The sequence below is a fragment of the Lactuca sativa genome, chromosome 5, assembly GCF_002870075.4.
Source record: "Lactuca sativa cultivar Salinas chromosome 5, Lsat_Salinas_v11, whole genome shotgun sequence".
Lineage (NCBI taxonomy): Eukaryota > Viridiplantae > Streptophyta > Magnoliopsida > Asterales > Asteraceae > Lactuca > Lactuca sativa.
The window spans coordinates 98,465,553-98,474,143 of record NC_056627.2 but is presented as its reverse complement, the minus strand read 5'-3'; positions in this window follow the sequence as shown (position 1 = coordinate 98,474,143).

Here is an 8,591-nt window from a genome sequence, read left to right as displayed (position 1 = left end):
TTTTGACGCTTATTTTTATTCTTAATTAATCAGACCACATAATTAAGCAATTAAGCACAAAACACATACTACTCAAATAATACACTCTTATTATTTCAAAACGGGTTACAAAGGTTAACCTAGACTATTACATTGCTAAAAATGGCAAGCCCGGAAACACAGGCGTTACAATTCTCTCCACCTTATAATGATTCCGTCCCCGGAATCACACATCAACAAACAAATGCGGATAGCGACCCATCATGTCACTCTCCGTCTCCCAGGTGAGATTCGGCCCATTCGTGTGTTTCCATCGGACAAGCACTAACCCAACCGTCTTGCGTCGCAATTTCTTAGTCTTTCGGTCAATAATTGCCTCTGGTTCCTCAATCAACCTTTTGTTCTCATCGATTCTCAATTCATAAATTTGAATTATGTCGGGAACTTCTCCCGTGAACTTCCTCAAATAACCCACATGAAAAATGTTATGAATTCCATTAAGTTCTTCTGGTAGTTCGAGCTTGTAAGCTTGGTTCCCAATCCTCTGAAGAACTTTAAACGGTCCAATAAATCTTGGACTCAACTTTCCCCTTTTACCAAATCTTATAAGTCCCTTCCACGGCGAGACTTTAAGCAAAACCGAATCCCCAACCTCAAAAGTCATCGGTCTTCGCTTTTTGTCAGCATAGCTCTTTTGACGATCCTGAGCTGCTAACATTCTTTCCCTAATTATTTTCAACTTTTCAGCAGTTTGATGAACCAACTCCGGTCCCATAAACTGCTTTTCCCCAGCCTCAAGCCAACAAGACGGCGTACGACACTTCTGCCCGTACAAAGCTTGATAAGGTGCCATCTTAATGCTCGAGTGGAAACTATTATTGTAGGAAAATTCTACCAAAGGTAAATGTTCATCCCAATTACCTAGGAATTCCAAGGTACATGCTCTCAGCATATCTTCAAGTGTTTGTATCGTTCTTTCACTCTGACCATCAGTCTGCGGATGGTAAGCTGTACTTAAAAACAACTTAGTACCCAATTCCTCTTGTAGACTTTTCCAAAATCGTGAGGTGAAACGGCTATCACGATCCGACACAATCGTTAACGAAACACCGTGAAGTCTCACAATTTCCTTCACGTAAGAATTCGCAAGCTTCTCCATAGACCATTTTTCCTTGGCCGCTATGAAATGCGCACTCTTAGTGAATCGATCAACGACCACCCAAATCATGTCGTGACCATTCTTTGTTCTGGGCAGTTTAGTGACAAAATCCATAGCAATGTCTTCCCACTTACCCATTGGCACAGGCAAAGGTTCTAAACTCCCGTACGGTTTCTGATGTTGTGTCTTTACTCTCGCGCAAGTCACACACTCAGCCACATACTTTGCAACATCAAGCTTCATCGTCGGCCACCAGTAGTAGGGTTTCAGGTCCCTATACATTTTAGTGCTACCCGGATGAATCGAGTACATGGTTTTGTGAGCTTCTTCCATCAGAAGACCTCTAATGCCTCCGGACTTAGGTACCCAAATCCGATCTTGGAACACCTTCAGTCCGTGACTATTTACACCGAACACCAACGTTTTGCCCAAACGTTCCTCCTTTCGGTCATTCTTCTCAGAAGCTTCGCTTTGAGCTTTCTTTATACTTTCCAAAATGGTCGAGACAACTTCAATTCTCAACGCTCTTGGCCTTTTCCTTTCAAGATTGACTTTCCGACTGAGAGCATCAACAACAACATTAGCTTTACCGGGGTGGTAAAGTATCTCACAGTCGTAGTCTTTAAGTAATTCCAGCCAGCGTCGTTGCCTCATATTCAATTCCTTCTGATTAAAGAGATATTGGAGACTCTTATGGTCAGTGAAAAGTTTGCACTTCGTGCCATAGAGGTAATGCCTCCATATTTTCAGAGCGAAAACTACCGCTGCCAACTCCAAATCATGAGTCGGGTAATTCTTTTCATGCTCTTTCAGCTGTCGAGACGCATATGCTATCACCTTTTCTCTTTGGGTCAAAACACAACCCAATCCAACCCAGACGCATCGCTATAAACGGCGAAGTCTTCAACTCCATCGGGTAGAGAAAGTATTGGTACCTCGCATAGCTTCTTCTTTAGCTTCTCGAATGCTTCTTTATGCTTATCACTCCAAGCATAAGTAGCTCCTTTGTGGGTCAAAGCCGTCAACGGAGTAGCAATCGAAGAAAAGCCTTGGATAAACCTTCGGTAATATCCGACTAATCCTAACAAGCTTCGAATCTCCGTGGGACTTTTCGGTTGCTCCCACTTCATCACAGCTTCGATCTTCGTTGGATCAACCATTATCCCTTCTTGGTTGACCACGTGACCCAAGAATTGGACTTCACGAATCCAAAAATCACATTTGGAGAACTTAGCATACAACTTCTCCTTCTTCAAGACTTCTAACACTTCTCGCAAGTGTCTGCCATGCTCCTCCTGGCTCTTCGAGTAAATCAGAATGTCGTCTATGAACACTATCACAAATTTATCAAGGAAAGGATTACAAACCCTATTCATTAAATCCATGAATGCTGCCGGAGCATTGGTTAGTCCAAACGACATAACCAAGAACTCGTAGTGTCCATATCTAGTTCTGAATGCAGTCTTCTCTATATCCTGCTCTCTTACTTTCAGCTGATGATATCCTGACCGTAGATCGATCTTCGAGAAATAGCTCGAACCTTGCAATTGATCAAACAGGTCATCAATCCTTGGCAATGGATATCTATTCTTTATTGTTGCCTTGTTCAGCTCTCTATAATCAATGCATATTCTCATACTTCCATCTTTCTTCTTCACAAATAACACCGGAGCTCCACATGGTGATGAACTAGGTCTAATGAAACCTTTGTCCAATAACTCCTGAAGTTGCATCATTAGCTCCTTCATCTCCGTCGGTGCTAATCGATAAGGTGCTTTCGCAATTGGCGTTGTTCCTGGCAACAAGTCAATACGGAATTCCACTTGTCGATCAGGCGGTAATCTAGGAAGATCTTCGGGAAATACATCCGGATAATCACATACGACAGGAATGCTCTGCATCGCCTTTTTCTCCTTCTTAGCATCTATCACGAATGCTAGATACGACGTACATCCTTTAGTCAAACACTTTCTGGCTTTCATCAATGAAATGATTCCAGAATTTACTCTGCGTTTATCTCCATACACCATAAACGACTCTTTCCCAGGCGGGTTTACTTTGACTATTTTCTTCTTGCATAAAATTTCGGCGTCGTTGGCGCTAAGCCAATCCATTCCCAGCACGATGTCGAAACCATTAAGTTCTATAGGCAATAATTCCTCGTGGAACTTATTCCTATTCAGATCAATTAAGATGTTTTTCATACGATGGCTAACAGGTACAAACTTGCCACTAGCAACTTCGACTAATAAGGCATCATCTAGTCTAACAACAGGCAAAGCTAGCTTTCTACCAAATTCATGCGATATAAAGGAGTAATTGGCTCCAGAATCAAAGAAAATTTAGGCAGGCAATTCGTTAACGAGAAAGGTACCTGAAGCGACATCAGCTTCATCTTTAGTAGCTTCCAGTGTCATCTGGAATGCTCTCGCCTTTGGCTTTGGTGGAATGTTGGGTCTAGTTGCCTCCTTCTTCTTCGGGCAGTCCCTCGACATGTGTCCCTCCTCACCACAACCATAACAAACTTTCTTAGTGAGGGTACATTCATTGGCATAGTGCCCTGGCTTTCCACACTTGTAGCATGTGTTCGCCACCTCACATCTTCCATGATGCTTCTTCTTACATTTGTCGCACCACTTCGCTTCACCTCCACTTCCCCTCGAACCAGACTTCGAGAACTTGTTTTTCTTGTTGGACCTTGAAGTTCCATCGAACTTCCTCTTTTCTCCAACATCTATTCTTTCCAGACCCTTTTCCTTCTGCTAGGCCTCCACATTCTTAGCTGCACGAACAACCGTTTTCAGAGTAGTTTCCATCTTGACTGTCGGACCAAAGTCGGCAGGCAGTCCATTAGCAAACCTCTCAATCTTGGAGAGTTCCGTTGGCACTAGGTACGGAAACAACTTCATTTTCTCAGTAAATGCAGTAGCATAGTCGTCTATGCTCATCTTCCCCTTCTTCAAGTTTTGGGAACTCATTGTTCAGATCAATCAGATCTATCTCTGAATAATACTGCACCCTTAGTTGCTCCAAGAACTCCTCCCATGACATTTTCAGGGCTTCTCCTCGTGGCATAGTATCTGCCAACAACTTCCACCAACTCAAGACACCAGTCTTCAGTTGTCTAACCGCAAAGACGGTCTTCTGTTTGTTGCTACAGTCGCAACTTTCAAATACCATCTCCATTTCGGAGATCCAATCCATTATCTCAACAGGCTTTGGGCTCCCAGAAAGACTTGGCGGTTTGGCGCCCAAGAAATTCTTGTACATTCGCCCATCCTTGTTGTTTCTCCTTTCTGGATCGTTCCTTCGTTCTCCTTGAGTCCCAACTTGACTCATAATGCGACTATTGTTCCCTTCCTCCGATTGCTCAGGGATCAATTCGGGTTCCTCAATAGGTATGATAGGTTCATCCCTATTATCATGCAACATTTGTCGCATCTCCTCCCTTTGTTCGGCTAGCATAGCCCGAATCATGGCTTGCACCGCAGCCATTGTTATTGGTTCTGGTGCTGCTGCTACACCGGGTATTTGCTTAATCACTGGCGGTTGATTTCTGTTTTCATCCGCGTTTCCAACGCCACTCCTTGTTCTCACCATTTTTGATCTACACACCGAATAAGGTGAAATAAGATCCTCATTCACGATAGATATTCAAATCATCCTTATTACTCCGAAACGTTTACATGCTAGTTCTAATACCGTAGGCATACGCTTAGAATCCTACACACATAAGGATTCCAGATCCGGTCGGCAACAGACCGTAGATCCGAACAATTAATATCATATATGGCAACATATAACATTTAACACATAAAAGCATTTTAGGCAACTTTCCTAAAATAAACTAGTGCTCGTGTCTAAAATCCAACAGACACACATGTCAAAATTCCACTTAGCATTCTAAGTTTAAGTCTAGAAATCCTACAAATTCCTAGTTCGCTTAAACTAATGCTCTGATACCAACTGTGACATCCCCAAAATCTCGGCCAGAAAAGACCGATTTTTCATTTATGCTTTTAAATAATTTCAGAGTAAATCCTTTTGATTTGAAAGAGTTGCGGAATTTTTTCCCAAAACAAAACATGATAAAATAATATTTATCAAAGCATTTCATCAAGAGATGCATTTTCATTTATATAATCAAAACTCGGGATGTCATGTTCCGATACAGACCATAAAGCATAAACGATAACATTACAAGTCATTCAACAAATATATACATATACAGACTTGTAAACAAAACAACTTGATGATTCAACCATCTTATGCCCTCGCGCCACTACCTGTAATACAAATAAAACTGAGTGGGTCAGGCTTGGGAGCCTGGTGAGCATATAGGGTTTTCAACCCACAATAAATAAGTTATATTTAATTTCACCAACCAACACTATCCCGATTACCCATTCCTGTTATCCTCACTTTACGTCCCTAAAATAACATCTATATCAAGGGACCTAATCTAGGATTTTCATCGGGACGGACATCACTGCGAAGGGGTTTCCTCAAAAATAGATATCCTAAAGGCAACCATGAGGGGGATAGAGTACACCGGTGAACACATCGTTCACAGCACCTACAAGTTATGAACCTGCTAGCATTCCACTGGACTGTCTAGAAAGAGTCCGTGGTCGTTATCCATACTCCGCTGAATAACTAGATCAACAACAACAACAACATCGAGGCCTCTCATCTGTTTATTACACACCAACTATCTACCCATGTTCTACCCAACATATTAGTAGATAAAATATATATTTTCATACATAGTTTGAAACCTGTATATCATTTTTATTCAATATGTATTCCACATAACAGATGAGGCATACCCACGTAACACGTATTTCATAGAAAGCAATTCAGATCTATGAGATGGAAGAGGGTGAACATACATTCACACACATAACAACGAATTCTACACACATAACACGTATTTCGTATAAAATACTTCATAATCATGCGTTAGAAGAAAGTAACTACACACTCACACATATAAACAACAATATACTTAATACACTCGAACCATACTAGTATTATTATCGTGTTTATGAAAGGTAGTATACACTCACTTGATCAGAAGATGATCGGACGGCACTACGACTTGCAGAAGTAGTAATCCTCAGCAGATCTGGAAGATCTCTAGAAAAATCAAACTTCTCGCGGGCAGAGCTTCGACTCGGGAACCGCACTTCTCGGGATCTTCGGGATCTCGGGACTTGCCTCGGGGCTCGAGAATAATACCGGGGCTTCGGGGTATTTCTGGCACGCAAAACGATGCAAAACGGGAGAGAGAAGAGAAGAAATTAGCAAAATAGCCGGCTGCCCTCGCATCCTATTTATAGGAGGCTGGAGCCTCAGAGTACGCGGGGCGTACTGGTCCGAGAAACGTCATTGCTTACGTATCCGAAGCCACTTGCTGCGATGTCGACACCTTCGGAGTACGCAGGGCGTACATGAGTACGCGGCGCGTACCTCGGATCAGATCGGTGACTACTCTTCGGATAAAGCTTCCGATTTAATGATTTAATTTAATTCCAAAATAATTAATAAACTTCGGAAATTCATATCTTCTTCATACAAACTCCGTTTTCGACGTTCTTTATATCCACGTGAAGGTGAGACTACGCTCTACAACTTTCGTTTAGACTCCGTCGGCTAATTTCGACTTTATTTTTATTATTTATTTTTAATAGGCCGGGACAGAAACTTTCGTTATAAATTCATAACTTCTTCGTTTGACGTTCGTTCTCGCCTAACTTTTTATCGCTTCGATAACAACAACGAGACCTTCGATCCTCGTTTAGAATGCTTCGGCTAAAAACCGCTCGATCTCAAATCGAGTATTTCAGGCTGCATATCGCTAAGTCGAAACTTCGATAAATCATAACTTCCTCATGCGAAGTCAGATTTGGGCGTTCTATATATATTTGGAAACCTCGTTTCAACTACTACAACATTATCCAAAGATATTAAGTTTATTTTACACTTAAATTTTGACGCTTATTTTTATTCTTAATTAATCAGACCACATAATTAAGCAATTAAGCACAAAACACATACTACTCAAATAATACACTCTTATTATTTCAAAACGGGTTACAAAGGTTAACCTAGACTATTACATTGCTAAAAATGGCAAGCCCGGAAACACAGGCGTTACAGATAACTTTATCCGTATATCCGTATGTCTGTTTATGACATAAATATATAGGTTTATACATTTATACAAGTTATAGAACTTGTATATTAGGCTCATACATGTGCTTGTGTACACTATACTAAGTTTTGTCAACTGTTTAAACAAGTATCGTTCACTTTACGTGTATACTGATCAAATATACTTGTTTTTTTATCCGTATCTGCGGTTGTTAAGTTCAACCTTAGCAGATAACTGTATCCGTATATCCGTATGTTTGTTTAACCATATATGCGGTTGTTAAGTACAACCTTGGCAGAAAACTTTATTCGTTACCCGTACAACCATGGATTTGGTTGCTTTCAAACACAGTTTAAATATGTAATTAGTTATGGAACATAACATTTTGTCTTTCAAAGATTCATTAGAAACACAGTTTTACGTATGTGTTTACTTATACAAACTATACATTTTGGCTTTTAAAGACTCATTGCAAACACTGTTTTAACTGTTGTTATACATACAAAGATAATAATTTTTAGACTTATTAAAAGTATTACTGCGTTAGCAGAAAACCTGTGACACTCACCAACCTTTGTGTTGACTTTCAAACTTACATGTATTCTCAGGGGATCCTTAGACAAGCTTTAAGATGGAAGATTTGTCGTGGAATTCAGACGACTTAGCTATCTAGTTTTGGTATCTGCCTACTTGTTTAAGGCAACTACTATCTATTATCACTTGTAAGAACCTTGTATTCAAACCTTAATGATGGAATACAAATGCTGTTTTGTTTATTGTTGTACTTGTGCTATATATTCAATTTATCTGTGATCCATGAACTTAGTCCCGCTCCCGACATGTTCCGCTTTGGCCGGGGGTGTGACATTGGTACACAACCGCCTTTTCTTCAAGGGTTGGGGACTTATTTTTGGACAAACGAGCAAATTCCACAGAATTTTTAGAAATCAGATTTTTGTGGTTTTCGGGTTCGCTCTTGACAAACTCAGAACAGTCGACTTCAACCTCTACAGAAATTTCACTCATATCATCGTCCTCATTAAGTTCAGATGTGTTTTCAACATCGATTTTATTTTCTGAACTTAAATTGGCACTCAATGAGTCGAATTTTTGTATGGTTTCGGTCCTGAGTTTTAGCTTATCGTTTTCATCCAAAAGATTTTTAAGCATGTCCTTATGGTCTTTGGACTTTATAAAAGATTCTATTTTGTCCAGACCGTACATATAAGTAGGATTCACATCATCGGAAGATATAACACTTTCACAGTTATATGCTTCAACATCAATTTCATCCTC